Raw genomic sequence first — 15,744 nt, 5'->3', positions numbered from 1 at the left:
ATCTATCTGTCTTATTCTTGATTTGATTGATCATTAAATAATGATATTTGCTAGTTGCAGTTTTTCCAATGTGATGATTTACTGTTTTTCTCCTTTTTATATCATTGTAAATGAAATATGTTTGGGTTTTGGATTGCTGGTCAGACAAGCAATCTGTAGGTGTCAGACTGGACTCAGGGAAATTGAGATTTTTTTTTTTCACTTTTTTCTGACATTTTATAGACTGAACAACTAATCGAACAATCGTAGAAACAATCGACAGATTAATCCATAATGGAAACAATCATTCAGTGCAGCCCTTCTGATTTCTAGGAAGTTTATGAAACAAGTGAAACTGTACTGACAACAGATTCAATTACAACATTCCATTGGAAGATTGGAAGAAAATGAGGTTTTTAGGACCAAATAATAGACTTGCTGAATGATGGAGTGAATTCAGACCAGGACAAATATTTACATCATACAATATTATAGCACAGTAAAAATTGGTAGTTAAACATCTTTGGACACACTCTGTTCTGTGTTTATACTACAGCATTTATTGAATTGGCATATATTTGATGCATACTAGTAATCTATTTAAGGAGACATTACTGTAAACCTGCAGACGTGTCATCTATCCCAGCAGGAAGTGGTATGGAGGGACCCTGGTGTTGTGAAGAAGCCGTGTCTCACACTTCAGCGGCCTGATTCACAACACCAGCTGACCCTCCACACCCACATACACAGTAGTGGAGTACAGTACAGTCTGAAGGCTGCAGTCCAGGAGCTCATCTTCAGTGACACACTGTGAGTTGTCTGCGGTGACAGAAACAAGCCACTGACGAGACACCACAGTGTTACACTTACTTGTTCAAAGAGGGCTTCAGACACAATGGCGCCACAGAAATAAATGGAGTCTAGCCTGCTTTCATCATGTAGATAGAGCCCATTGATCTGGCTTTTTTGGAATTTAAAGTAGTGGACAGAGAATACTCACCTCTCCTTTGCAGTGCACTTATTTCCTCTGCTACCACTGTACACATGACTGCAGTCATTGTGAAGGTGGTTAACGATAAGAAACAGTGGTGGAGGAGGTTTAACTGGGACAGAAGCTACGTGGGTGCAGTACACGCTGCCTGTCCACTGGAGGGCAGTTTGCATACAGCAGCTTTCTTCCCTGTTCACACACTTTTGAGTCTGATTATCTGATGCCAAACTGGTCACGCACCAAGACTTAACCTGCAGCAAATAAGACAGAAACAGGAAAATGTGTTTACAACTGGATAATTAGCTTTCAAGTAAATACAGTGATTAAATGTGAAGGTTTGAAATTTGCTAAATTAAACCCATGAAAAATCACATGAAACTCAGTAACATAACTGTAAAGTGCTTGTATTATCCCAAACAGAGTCAGTGATTATCTTAGCAAACCTCTTACAAAAACGCAGTGTGACTGCACAGTGAAACACAAGGCAGTCCTCTGACGTAACAGTGCTCTATTTGGTTGCCTATTTATAAAGTGCTTTAGTATTGAGGACAGGGCCGTGATGGAGCTGAGAATAACTTTGGTTTCACAGCGGCAAGCCTTAATCCACCTTGAAGCAGCCCACTGTGCATGAAAGCTGAAATCATGTCATGGTGAAGTAGGTTTACAGTAAAATGATCTTCAAGCAGTGTTTCAGTGTAACATGTCAGTAAGCAGATTCTCTAATGGGTTGATTTTTATATAAACTGGTCTGTTCGCTGGAATTATCAATAGAAGTATTGTGGTAAAGATTGTATCTGTTGGAGGCAAGCTGATGAGATCTATGAACTCAGTGAATGATATCAGATATCCACAAGCAAAATAACACCATTTAGATAATAGAATTCTTTATTTTGAGTCATTCTAGGAAATTGAAGATAAAAGTGTAAACTGATACATAGATTTGGTTAGAGATAGACAACAGCTTTGGCAACGGTGGAGGAAGTGTTCTTTATGTCCTTTAGTAGCCACAATTCCACAATGCAAAAATCATTCATCAAAAAATCCTGAATTAAAAATGTTACTGATTTAAAAGGCAGTGGCTATTGGTACGGATTCCTCCATGCCAATAGTTTGTTTATTGTTGGTACAGAATTATTGCGCATGCGCATTGGTAATGATTGATTAAGTGATCAGAATCAAATTGTTTCAAAATGGGAGAATATTTTTTCATTTTGCTTGCAGGTTATGCCAATCCTTCCCATGGTTTGGGTGAAAATGGGTTAGGTTTAGGCAAAAAACCACTTGGTTAGGGTTAGAGAAAGATCATGGTTTGGGTTAAAACAGTAAAATGCGGTAAAAATGTCCCGTTTAATGGCACTAAAATGCCTGACATGACGATAAAAAATGTCTGGTTAGTGGTCTACAACAGGTCCAGCAATACATTCTGGAAACCCATTCCACGCCAATAGAACTACTATTGGCATGGAAAACCAGCCTAGCCATAGCTGGTGCCAATTTAAAAATAAAAGTGTTATTTGACAATTTCTATACAATGTATCATACTTTATTAGCTGATCATATGTCAATAAAGTTCTGTAAAGAAACTAGTAATTGTAACTGATAAATGTGCGATATTTCCTTCTAAAATGTTATGGAGTAAAAGTATAAAGTACTAAAATTCAATGGAAATATTTAAGTGTAAAAAGCCAAAATAAGGCTGAAACATCTGAGTTTTGTTCCATAAGTGAGAAAACTGACTCTCACATTTGAAAAAATGCAAATGACTAAAAATTCGGCCTTAGAAAATAATTTTGCTCAATAGTATGTTGTGCAGTTTACTCTTTATTAGGATGTTGAATTTAAAAAAAAAAAAAAAAAATGTCTGTAACCATTAACAAACACAAGCCCAAGACCATTGTCAGTTAAATGTCACCAGCTCAACAGAGGAGGTACAGACATGGCTGTAACAATAGTTTTTTCAACAGCGGATGTTGGATGACAGAAGAGAGTTGGTGGATATTTATACAGGAAAAACCAACAGTTACCTGACATATTGTGTGTACTGACATGTTGGTAAGACTTCATGGGAGCTGTAGTTTTTTGCATGCTAAAGAATTAATAATTGTTTACCCTCATTAAAATCATGGCAGGTTTGAATTCTAATAGCAAGAGCTGAAGTCTGCATGAACTCTTCATCATGACCAACTAACCTCTTCCAAGAGTATATGCTCTTTGTCTCTCAATCTCCCCATCCTTCTCTATCTTTCTCCAAAAACAAAATAAAATAAATATTTTGTCATTTACTATTTTTTTATATGTTATATTAAAGCACCTGCAACCTTGTGTCTCTTGTGTCAGGTGGAACATGGACCTGAGTGTTGAAGCATTTATTCTTGAAGGTTTCTCTGTGGCTTGCATTGGACCTCATTTTATGTCACTTGGACAACAGCGTCTTCCAAATGAATAAATGTAAATGTAGAATATGGACAGTAAACCTAGCAGCATGTTTCACTTTTTCAGAAAGACTAATGAAAGAAAACACTTCCTAAAAATTCTACATCTGTGTAGAACTTGCATAAATGTACCTTGTTATGTTCCTTCACTGGTATTCAATACTTAGTTAATAGTATTTCCTGTAATCCCGACTCAACCTGATATAAAAAGCACCATAAAACCAGTCTAACTCCTCCTCTATCATTCTAATGATGACATTAATCATGTTATTGTGCTGTTACAAGTTATTTGTTTGGATCTATGCTGGCAATTACGTAGCCCTAAGGCAAACCAAGAGCTGTAATTAAAGATCAATGAGCCAACTACGATTTAAAACATTTCAAATCTGTCTAGTTTGTCCGGAGAGAACTACAAGTCCAGGCACACTTCCTGCTCTGTGTCTGGCGGGCAGCTTTGTTGAGTAAACTCTGCACCTTCACAGTGGGTGACTTCATATAATGAAGTTCCACCCGGCTGTTTCAGAGTGCTGTGTGTGACTGTAGGTGAGCGATGTACTTTACTGTACCACTTGTGCTGCTGAGTTGGACCAGTGTTCACAATGTTCCACAGCTCTTGTTGTGAAATTGTGTTTTAAGCGTAGCCTTTGACCACTCCATTAATCACTGGTTTGTCCTTCTGCCTGACCAGTCCAGGACGGGTCAGGCCTTTACTAATTCCTCCACAAGCTGCCGTGTCACACTCAACATAATATCCCAGCAATACATTTCTCCTAATCCCTTTTTATCAGGTTCGCTGGCCTTTCTGGTCAATCTAATTGCGACAAAGCCCACATAAGGGCTTTTGTGCCAAAAGAAAGTTCTTTTACGGTTTCAATTAAACGGCTGGGCCGGCCCAGCGGAAGCTCTTGGCGGAAAGCCAGTGTCCTTCAGACAAAGAATGTCACTGCGCATAATGGATAGAAACACTTCAGCAAGGAAGAAGGAAAAGAGGTGCAGAACGTGGGGGAAAAAAGAAAACCCACCCAGCCACTGACCTCACAATTTGGATCATTTCAGAGCCAAAGGTTTGGGAGTTTTTCTGGGGGCGGAGGGAGGGGGCACAAAGATTTAAGTAACAATCAAAACTAGTCTGAGGGATTATGAGCTGGAAAAGGCTGTGTGTGTGTGTGTGTGTGTGTGTGTGTGTGTGTGTGTGTGTGTGTGTGTGTGTGTGTGTGTGTGTGTGTGTGTAAGGTGAAGATGGAAATTGAGAGAGAGGCTCAGTTAAAGTGAGTTATTTGAAGAAATGAATCATTTTCAGAAAAGGTGAAAGCAGTCAAGGATTTGGAAGCTTTTGGGCAATGGCTTATTTAAAGGCTTTCATGAATTTCCATTGTGTTTGATGATCCAACAAATCTAGGAAGTTCTTTTTTTTTTTTGGTCAGCAAGTCTTGTATTCAGCTGCTCACTCTGAATCTGTTGAGATCTAGTTGTGTGTATGTCTCACAGCAAAGCTTTCACATTATAATACATACAGTACATATCAAAATGTGGTAGTTTCTGACTGAATGCTTCCATCTGTTGCAGGAAGAACTATCATAGAGAGCCTTGACTGGCCTTTCTCAAAACTCATCCCTCCTAAAAAAAAATCCAACCATATTACTCCAGAGCTCCAGTGTCTCCTTTGACTTCCTCTAAATGTCAGAATTGATCTCCTCCTGGTCTACAAATCTCCAAGCAGCCTCCACATGCTGAACCTGTGAGTCAGGTAGATCTCTTTGCTCATCTCAATTTAATCTTCAACGCTCTTGATGATTTTGGCAGGTTTTGGCTGTGCATTGTTGCAAGTTGCTAACAGCTGATTTTGTAAGAAAAGCTCATATCTTGTCTGTTTGATATTTATGATAACCTGGCAGGACCTGTGTTAAGATTAGCATTGTGAGTAATGTCAGAGAGTATATTGGGAATTATTCTACTAATCATACTGAATGATTCTGCAAGTCATGATTTACCTCCAGTGCCAACGTTTAGTGCCAGTGAAGGACGTAATGTTCCCTTTGTATAGTGAGATGAAAACTAAAGGTGTGGAGTGCGGAGTGGTGGATGGTTGAACCTCTATTCTGACCTTGGAAAGGTGTGAGGGGAGGAGACGCTGTTCGACCATCCTACAAGCATTTACCAATGCCTTAACGCCAACCCCCTTAACCATAGTTAACCATGCCACAGTAGCAATGTGCAGATATTGTAGAATAAAAATAAAATTTAAGATGATGGCAATATGATTTACAAAAAGCTGTAATTGAATGAAATCCTTGGTTTTTCAGAATCCTCCAGTGTAAATGTTCTTGTTTGGTGATGCATTTGAGTCAAAGGTATTAAATTCTGAATGCAAGAAGCGCTTTGGATGAGGGATTGTATATTTAACATGAATTTTCTACTTCGTTCTTCTAATTTTTATTTATTTCTTCTGCCTCGTGGAAATGGAACTAAATTTTTATAGAAAAGTACAACCTTGTATCAAATAGTGAATGAGCATTTTGAAAATGCAGTCAACTGTATCTACAGAAGCTAATTTGAGCTCTAAAACCATTTAAATCGATTTTTTTCTTCCAGTCCCACAGCATCCAAGCAAGGAACATAAATTATTTGATCCTTTTCTAATTCATTTTACATTTTATTCAAATGTATTATTAAAGTCTAAGAATGTGTTACAGATAATCTATCAGTTTCTTTGGGTTCATCTTCTGGCAAACTGACACCTCCATACTATCTCTCTGTCTGTCTGTCTGTCTGTGTGTGATGGCCCTTGATTGGATCCCATCTGGGGTGAAAACCTGCTCGGCATCTGGCAGCGTTCGTGCTTCTCTCTGACAGGCCCGACAGCTCTCCTGCTGGTTTCATCTGCGTTCCATTCATCACAATATTGTGCTTAGCAGACACCTTTGGAATGATGACTCGCCCCGAAACAAGGCAATATAGGCGTACACCGGCTGAATTCATTTAACAGAAGAAATCAAAGAACAATGTGTTCTCAAGGTGAGGATGATGTTTATCTTATACATTCTTCGCAAAAGGGTGACGTAGGTAATAAATAAATCATATATGTCTTTCACAGTTAAAGGTATGTATTTATCAAGGAGTGAACATTCAAGTGTTCTAAATCACATGTTTTTGCTTAAAAACTGTTTGTCACTGAATGTCTGGATTCATATCTTGATTTTTACTCTTGTGCTTTTATTTGTGATTTTATTCTTTTGCCTTGGTTATGATTTAATCCTGTGTGTATGTCTTTTTGTCTAATTGTTAAGTTGATATTTTATGCTTTTAAGTTATGAGTTATTAGTTTATTTGCACTTTTGTCCCTTTTTTGACTTTACAAGAATGACAGCGCAGCCTATATAGGGTCTTATCTCTTTTTTTTTCTCTGTAGATCTACAAGCATTTCTGCAGAAGCACTAATAAGACACAGACGTATTCAGGTGCCCATTTCGTGCCCCAACCCATCTTTATAAAGCAATAATTCTCAGAAATGTTTTCTCTTGTTTGCTTCATCTGCAGTGTCCTCCATGTTCAGTTTATTGAGATCTGTCAAATCCTCCTTAAATAACCTTGATTTGACTTTTACAAAGAAATAGAGGCTTTGAAAGTGAAAATAGAACGTTAAGGAACAGTAAAGCTGCTCTACAGCTCTGTTTGACATTGAGTACATTTAACTTTTAATAGACTTACTGAAGGCAGGTCGTCAATACTGAGGATTTTTTTTTCCATAGAGGGAGAGACTGACAAATTGAGTTCAGCAATTTTTGAGAAATTATTACCTTTTTTTCAACACTGGTTGTCAAATTTAACCACTATTAAATACTTAATGTTGAAATTTAAATACAACAAAAAACCATCTGTCTGAATTTATGTGGTTTGAATTATGCTCATTTTCAGAGGGTAATTTCAAGTTTTGCAGTTTGAAAAGCTTTTCACTAATTTTCAATCACAAATTCAGATAGAATATTGTGGGAAAAGTGTTTCCAGTTGCTCATCTGAACATCTCTTTCCTGGATGACAGCAGAGGTCTGACTGATTCCATTCAGGCTCGATTGTTTATCCTTCAAGTTTGAATTTTTCATCTTGAACTCTGGTGTCTTAATCTCATCGATCAATTTGATTTCTGACTTGACCTTGAATTTTTATGTACATACGAAAATGACCAATTTAATCTTTTTTGAATCCAACACTTATCTTTTTGAATTTGTGAACACTGAACAATAATTTAAAAAAAAAAATTTGTGAAGTATATCTACTGGATATTTCAACAATGGGGCAGTTTAAGATAATAAATTTAGATAGTTAAATTTTCCTATGTGATAGATTTTGTGTTATTTACAGTAAATTCTAACAGTCAATATTCAATAATGATTAATTACACAATTAGGTATTCAGTTACTTATAAAATTCAAATCCTTGGGGGCATTTCTCTGCTTCCACGCTTGATCTACTTTGTGGTAGCAACATCGCCATGTTCCCAGATTTCAGCAATTACTTTGCTACATACAGTGTTATCATAACTGATAGAAATGATTGCCAAAACTACAAAAATAATAAACCACTGATGTCCTTTACCCAGGACCTTTTAGCACCACCGACTGAAGACTGCAGAGTGTTCAGCGTGTGTTCTATAAAGGTTCAACTTTCCCTGAATAAAGGTAAAAAGAAGAAAAATCAGCGTAGCTTGCTCGGTTGCTTTCGACAGGGTTTTGACTTCATGGCCGGCAGCCAGATGCTCAGCGGCAGCGCTGCAGCTTGGCCACAGTTTCTCTCTGTGCAGCCAAAAAACCCCCGGCCATGCCACACCCAGTTAACACTGCTCTCCCCTGGGTCCACGACTCCCCACGTCCCCCGCCTGTTGGAGCCGTCCATCCTTCACGCTGCTTTCAGACAGCTGTGCTTACTCTGCACTACACAGAGAGGGTGGGAAAGAAAGAGATGGGGATTGAAATAGAGTCTGCCTGCTGCTGGATAAAAGCAAGCTTTTTGTTTCCTAATGGAGCCTTGCCCATTTTATTCAGATCAGTCATTCAGACGGTGCCTGACATTGGCTTCATTGATTTAACATCTTTCATTTTGTAAGGAGGAGAAGGAAAATGAGGAGATGAAGGTGACTGACACTTATGAGAAATGAGGAGAGCGACAGGGATGCTGCATTCAGTCATTCATTCATTCATTAAGTCGCATTCATTTTTATAAATATATAAATTAAATGTATGCTCTATATAATCATAGAGTCTTTTGATTTAAGTTTGCCACCATTTTTAAGTTCTTTTCAGAGCTTGAGCAGATGTTTTCTTATTTTAAGGTCTGCTCTTTGTGGATCAATTCTGACTCATTTCCATCACACAGATTATTCTGTGACTCTGGCAACTGAAACACAGTTGCATGGCTATAATTTAAGCTATTTCACAGCTGCTGAGAAGAAAATGAATTAAGAAAGCACAAAAAAGATGTACAAACAAGCTTGTTCAGCCCCAGCCCCGTCTGACTGACAGCGAGGAATATGGGCTGCAGTTTGTGAGGAGATAGACAGAGAAAGCTGAGCGACGGCCAGATTGAGTCCAGTATTTTCAGCCCCAGAGTAAACTCTCGCCTTATCACAGGAGGAGCAGCTGGCTGCTGAGCAGGACAGGTGACAGAGATGATGCTGACAGCAGCCCTGCCTGCCAATCTAACATCTCGCTGGATTCTCAGAGTGAGGGGAAAAAAACAGCTCCACTGACAGACTTTTAAAAGGAGCTGTACAGTTAAAGTAGCGGTCATGGTAAAGTCACAGCTATATGAGCAGGGAATTCAGCTGATTGGGAGATTGAGTGAGTTGAACTTGCTAATTTTCACAGGTTGTGTAACCTGGGAAATGCAAAATTTTATTTCTTGACAGACATGATTCAACAGGATCTTTATGATTATACAAATAATGTAGGCAAACAGCCATCAAATGACCGATACAACTTGTTTCTGATGCCTGATCACACATGAAATTCCTTCTTATCTTTACAGAGATGGATTGTAGCTACATTTAATCCTATTCTGCATTTAACTTCTTTTGAGGCACTTGTCTCTTGTATGAGTATGTTCATTTAATGTTCCTTCATACTTCTACTGCACTACATTTCAGATACACGTACTTTTTAATCCACAAACATTTTACTTTTATTTGACTACATTATTATTTTACTTTACTGATAAAGATTTTCCATACAAAGAATGTAATCAGTTTACACAACATGACACATTGCTACAGATTAAACTACCCAACATAATGTAGTTAAAATAATCTCCAGCTCGACCATCAGCAAAATGCAATGTCCGCATTATGTTTCAGTAACAATAATGCAGTGATATAATATATATAACAATAGAGTGTCTGCATCAAAACATTATATTTTAGCTAATCCTCACCAAAAGATTTGTAGTTTTTTAAATTTTTTAATTTTCATTTATTTGCTCAAGTAAAAATCTAACAGATTAGAGCTGAAACAATTAGCTGATTAATTGATTTGTCAAACGGCAGAAAAATAATCAGCGACTTTTTTGATAATAAATAATTTTTCAAACAAAAATACCCCAAAATGTCTCCAGTTTGGTCTTTTCCAATGTGAAGATTTGCTGTTTTTCTCTGTTTTAAATCATCGAAACCGAATATTTTTGGGCTTCAGACTGTTAGATTTGAAGATGGCAACTTTCCAAGAGCACAATTTTGGGACATTTTATAGACTAAAAAACAATTAATGATTAATTCAAACAATAATCAGAAAATTAAAAAAATCGTTACTTGCAGCCCAAGCTGACTGACTGTATAAATGCAAGGCAAAGTATACACATACTTTGAAAGTCTGAACAGACAACTGTTATTGACTCATCAGTCTCTGTGTCTCCACACTGAATATCTGTAAATCATCATGAGAACCATCCACATTTACTTTGCAAAGTGAAGATGACAGCATCTCCGTCAGCACTGTGGCAGAGCAGCAGGGATAATTATAAATGCCTATATATGGCTGGTAGACAGTCCAAACTTGAACCAGCCTCAGTCTTTAACAGACTGTAACCGAATGCAAATGCAAGATAGGGATGAAAAATTGCATTGTATTTTTTCTTTCCCAGTAGTTTTTTCTCTGAGCTTTGTATAAATCTTGACTTTCTTGTCTAAGAAGGAAACTTTTAGTGCTTAATTAGTTCATACAATCTTGTAGGGTGTGCCAACCCTGAAGCAAGGTCCCCACGGCAGACCAACAACAGTCTGCTCATTAGAAGAAGTCACTGGTCTGTGTCTGTCGCTCTGCATGGGCTGCTATCAAAGTCTCTGTGGCTTAGAGGAAGCTACAGATGCACTGAAGAACACGTGTGCACTATAGGTACATGTACGCTGATGCACACACACGCACACACACGCACACGTGTGCCTTTAAGGATCATATCCGGCATTTTTCTTATTTTTAACAAAAAGACCAAAACTAACAATGAATTGATGAAAAGTATTGTGAAGTATTTAAAGTATTGTGTGTATGTATCTTATTCCTCTGTGCCATAGAGCTCCGTAGATGTCCAAAAACTATTAAAACCACATCACTGAGTCACACTGTTACACTGGGTTGCATGTTCCTTCATTATAATGAACATGGGTACTGTAGTTTATTTTGACTCACGCACTGTCCTGCTGCAGGAAATGCTCATAACAGCACCAATATGTGTCTTAATACGCAGCTGAAAGTAGTCCCCAACAAATTCACTATTTACTTTTGCTAAAAACTACAGTGACCAGCTGTTTTAGGAAATTACTGAACTTGAAAAAAGACCCTATATTTAAGACCCTTTTTAAAAGACTGATGCTTTCCATTCATACCATGCAGAATTAATGAGTGACAGTGTGTGGTGGGTGTATAAAGCACAGGACTTTGGGTCCTGCATAACATGTGAAAATGTTGCTCCTCTCCCTTTTCACTAGGCCCTGTTTCCCAACGTGGCCTTGTTTTACCAGTGTTAAATCTGATAAAGACTGCCTTTTTCCACTCATGCAACATAGCTAAAATTCAGTCTTCCCTACCCATGGATGACGCACAGACATGCATTTGTTTATCAAGACTTGATTACTGTAATGTTCTGTTCAAAGGCTACAGCTGGAATCTTAACCAAAAGAAAATTTGACCATGTTACAGCAATTCTAGCCTTCCTTCATCGGCTTCCTATCCATGTTAGATGAGACTTTGAGGTGCTTCTGTTGACTTATTAAATCATAAATGAGCCATCATACCTGTCTGATCTCCTTAAACTTTATATTCCATCTCAAGCTCTACTCTCTCTAGATGCAGGGCTCGTGTGTGTACCCAAAGTTAAAAAGAAGTCAGCAGGCAGCAGGGCCTTTTCCTATCAGGCCTTGTTCTTATGGAAAAACCTTCCTGCTGACGTCGGGACAATCCAAGTCTGTTGAGTCCTTTAAATCTGAACTTAAAACTCATCTTCCTACAGTTAGTTGCCTTTAATTGAGTACTTCATGACCTTGTACTACACGGCGGGTTGGTTTCCTGCTGACAAGATTATTGATTATTGCAACTGCTCTGAGTACCATTTCATCTCTCTAACCTTCTCTCTAACCACTCTACTTCCCAGGCTGTCAGTGCCATTTCCTGAGGTTTTGGATCTGGTTCTCCATCCTGCAGGAGTTCAGCCTCACCTTATGTCTCTCTCTCTCTGAATGATGTCTTTATCCTTCTCTCTCTCTCCTCTGTGAATAATGTCTTTTCTTGTCTCTTCTCCCGTGTGTGTTAATGATGTGATGTGAGTCTCTTATGTGTGTATGTGTAGTCTGTCCTCCTGCCAGGTCCCCATGGTGATGGAGGTCGCATGGATCAGGTCCTATTCTGTTCTGGTGGCACTTGGAAGCTGCGTGGCATCCTCGTCATCACGTTCTTTATATGTATTATATATGCATTATAATTTTCTGAGGACAGAGGATGCTGTATTGCTGTACAGACTGTAAAGCCCCCTGAGGCAAATTTGTATTTGTGATATTGGGATATACAAAATTAAAAAAATGACTTGATAAATCATTAGGGTGTGCATCATTAGGTGCTCTGACAAGTTAAGGGAGGAAAGGTAAATCTGTTCTTTAGTAAATGTACATTCTGTCAAATTGAATTGAGTGCATTCATGGCTGTGCATGTGTGCTTACAGATAAATTATGATTGTCAGCAGTAACAATAATTTTATGTTAATGTTTATTCTGTTGTTCTGTATTCTTTGAAAGCTTTGTATCAGTGTAGCTCACCCGATGGTAACCTGAGGACATGATAGACTCCAGTTAGGTGAAGCTGAGAAGGTAAAAGGCAAGTGGGAGGAGAGTAGGCGTCAGCTTGCTGTAAGGCTGAAAAAATACTTAGTAGAATTTCCTGGAATGCATTTTTGCCCGTTTCCTAATATATTTCTTCATAATTGCTACCTTTTTTGCACATACTCCTGCCTACCAACCTGCTTCTTCAACATCCTCTCTGAAGTTTCCCAGTGCCAAGAAACATCCTCTGTCCTTTATATAGGGTGGTGGTACTACAGGATGCGAGGATGCAGAACAAAGTGTGAATATCAACATTGTTGAGGCTAAAATAGAGAGGTAGAGGATGTAGTGTAACGTAGCTCTGAGAATTATTTAACTATAAGCAAAGGAGTAGTATAAAGTACACTTGGCTACATAATGTCTGTAAACAGCACCCAGCTGTAGGATATTACTATAGTATATATTGTATTATAAGTATATATTGATATACGTATGTCCTCAGTAGGAACAAATGGGCTGAGCACCACAGACAGGGACAGACAGGGACAGACAGGGACAGTCGGATGAACTAACTCATTGCTGGTTTCGGTCTTTTCAGACAGTAAGAAAAATATAGAATATCACCAGCCTTATCCTTTGGTTAAAACTCCCCTGCATTCTGTTTAATGCAATGAATCATCAAGCATCATTTACTCATCATTTATTATTGTCAGTGCTTTCTATTTTTTTCCATTTCACAATCTTAGTGCTCGAAGCCCTGTGCGAGCACAGAAACATTACTGCCACCTGTGCCTGCAAGTCAAAGGCACAATATAGCAAAGTGGCGAGGCTGTGGAGTCACTGGTAATTTCATGATGGGGGAGCTATTGTATTGCAGCTGCAAAGAGGGGAAAAAAGACTGGTTCGCCTTTCAGACTGGATGTTTGGCAGGCGTGGCACACTGCAGCAGCACTGAACCAGCTGGCATCCACAGATAGACAGACAGGAAGAGAGAGAGAGAGAGAGAGAGAGAGAGAGAGAGAGAGAGAGAGAGAGAGACAAGAGGATGGAAAAATGCAAGTAGCAAGACAGCTAAAAGACTGAGGAAGAGGTGGAGAAAGAATGAAGTGAGGTTAAGATGGAGGAAAGATGGAAGACAGTCACTCTTTGCATACATATACTGTAGAAAGCTTGAGATATGTAATATCTCTCTGTGACTGAGTGAAAACTCTCTCCCTTTAGGGCTGTACCATCATCCCTCCTCCCTTGCAGGTGATGCTGCAGAGCATCCCACATCTCTCTGTGTGCACGGGCACCAAATTGAGTTGTCATCTGCAGAGCCAGTGGTGCCGAATTACCAGCACCGATTAAATTGTTGCTTTCCCTAATTAGCTTCCACGCGAACTCGGAGGCTAGGTGTCCCACAACGTTTTTATAATCCTTCCTGGAGAATAATTTAAATGTGAGGTAACTACCTTTAGGCTACACTGTGGCTGGAGTCATTTCCAGCCTACATTAAATGATAGGATCTGTAATAAGACTGAAATATAGCTTTCTTGATTGAGCCAGGTGAAGGAGAGCGTTCTTGTTATATTAATCCTAATGTGAAAATGATGGAAGAAAAATTAAGTCAGATAGTGATTAAATGATTAATCCCACAAGGAGCTGGATGCCCGAGTTGCGTAACTTAAATTATATTGATGCATTTATGCAATTATGCAATTTGCTAAATACTTCAAAGGGTGCAAAATGCAAATTGAATAGAGTGACTCATGGCTACTAAGCAGGTGCACACAAAGAAGACACTGGATTATCAGACTGAATCAAACCCAGAACTCAAAACTAATTAAAACATTGTCAGATACAAGAACTTTATCTCTTAGTCTTCATGAACAAGTTTATTGTATATTTAGCAGAGCCTCTGCCAATAAAGTCAGAACTTTTCAGAATGAGAGTGAAAGCTCAGGATTATTAGCTGTGAAAAGAGGTTGTAATGGCGTTCCTTGAGAGGCGCGCAGTGTGGCCGACAGTTTGCTTTATCCCTCTAGTTAACTGAGTAGGCAGGTTCCCGAGGGGCTGTGAGTGTGTGTGTGTGTGTGTGTGTGTTTGATAGAAGAAAGAGAAAGGAAGGAGAGCAGTTCTAGTGGGTCAGGATTTGCTGAATGGACAGACTGACAGCGAGAGACTTCATGTGTGCAGCCTGTCACAGCGGACACACCAGAGGACGTCCTGACATGCTCAGGCTTTGCACTGGCTGGCAAATTCAATTTTTCATACTATACAGGTGAGGGCTGTAAGTTCTAGAGAGTTTCCACTACGCTATGTAGGTCACGATTCTGTGAAAAAGTAGATCCTTGGAACATATTCAGGATTTTATGCATCGCATAACAGCTTTAGTCCTCTGGGTCAGTCGGTGCCAGAAAACTCAACAGGAAGGTCATTTATGTTTTCTTGATGCCTGACAGAATCTTATGCTGGCCGTTTCCTGCTATAAATGTTCAGAATTAGTGTGAATTAAAGACATAATAAAGAGTTTTTCAGTGAAAAGTAATGGTTCATTTTTACTTATTTCCTGGACATGTTTGAAGGAATTTGCTCTTATCATATAAACAGGTCAAATTCACTTGTGATTCACCAAAAATGCAAAGATTTTGTGTAGCAGAAATATGTTTCTTCTGCTTTTCTACCCTCCTAATCATGGAGATCCTGACCCCCAGTCTGGGACCTGCATAAATCCTTAATAACTGATATTCTGAACAATTCTTTAACTCAGCAGGACCCATCCAAGGTGTCGCTAGACTAATCTGAGGGGCCACCAGATGGTAAAAATAGAAAGTTAAGCAGAGAAAACATTTCTCTCTTCTTATCTTTGCTTATGAATGACTGAATAATTTACGTTTGTTCAACTAGCATGTTTTTTTTTTCCTTCAAAAACTCTATAATGAGAGAGTATTTATCAGCTAAAAACCAGCTAAGTTCCCAGATTGTTAAGTGCTATTCCCTCACATTACATCTTGTTCCTTTGTGCCTGCATGCATGTATCGGTACTGTACTGTACTGGTGCTCTGTAT

Source organism: Thunnus thynnus, chromosome 10 (genome assembly GCF_963924715.1).
Source record: "Thunnus thynnus chromosome 10, fThuThy2.1, whole genome shotgun sequence".
Taxonomy (NCBI): domain Eukaryota; kingdom Metazoa; phylum Chordata; class Actinopteri; order Scombriformes; family Scombridae; genus Thunnus; species Thunnus thynnus.
The sequence above is the reverse complement of the archived record's forward strand: the minus strand, read 5'-3'. Positions refer to the sequence as shown.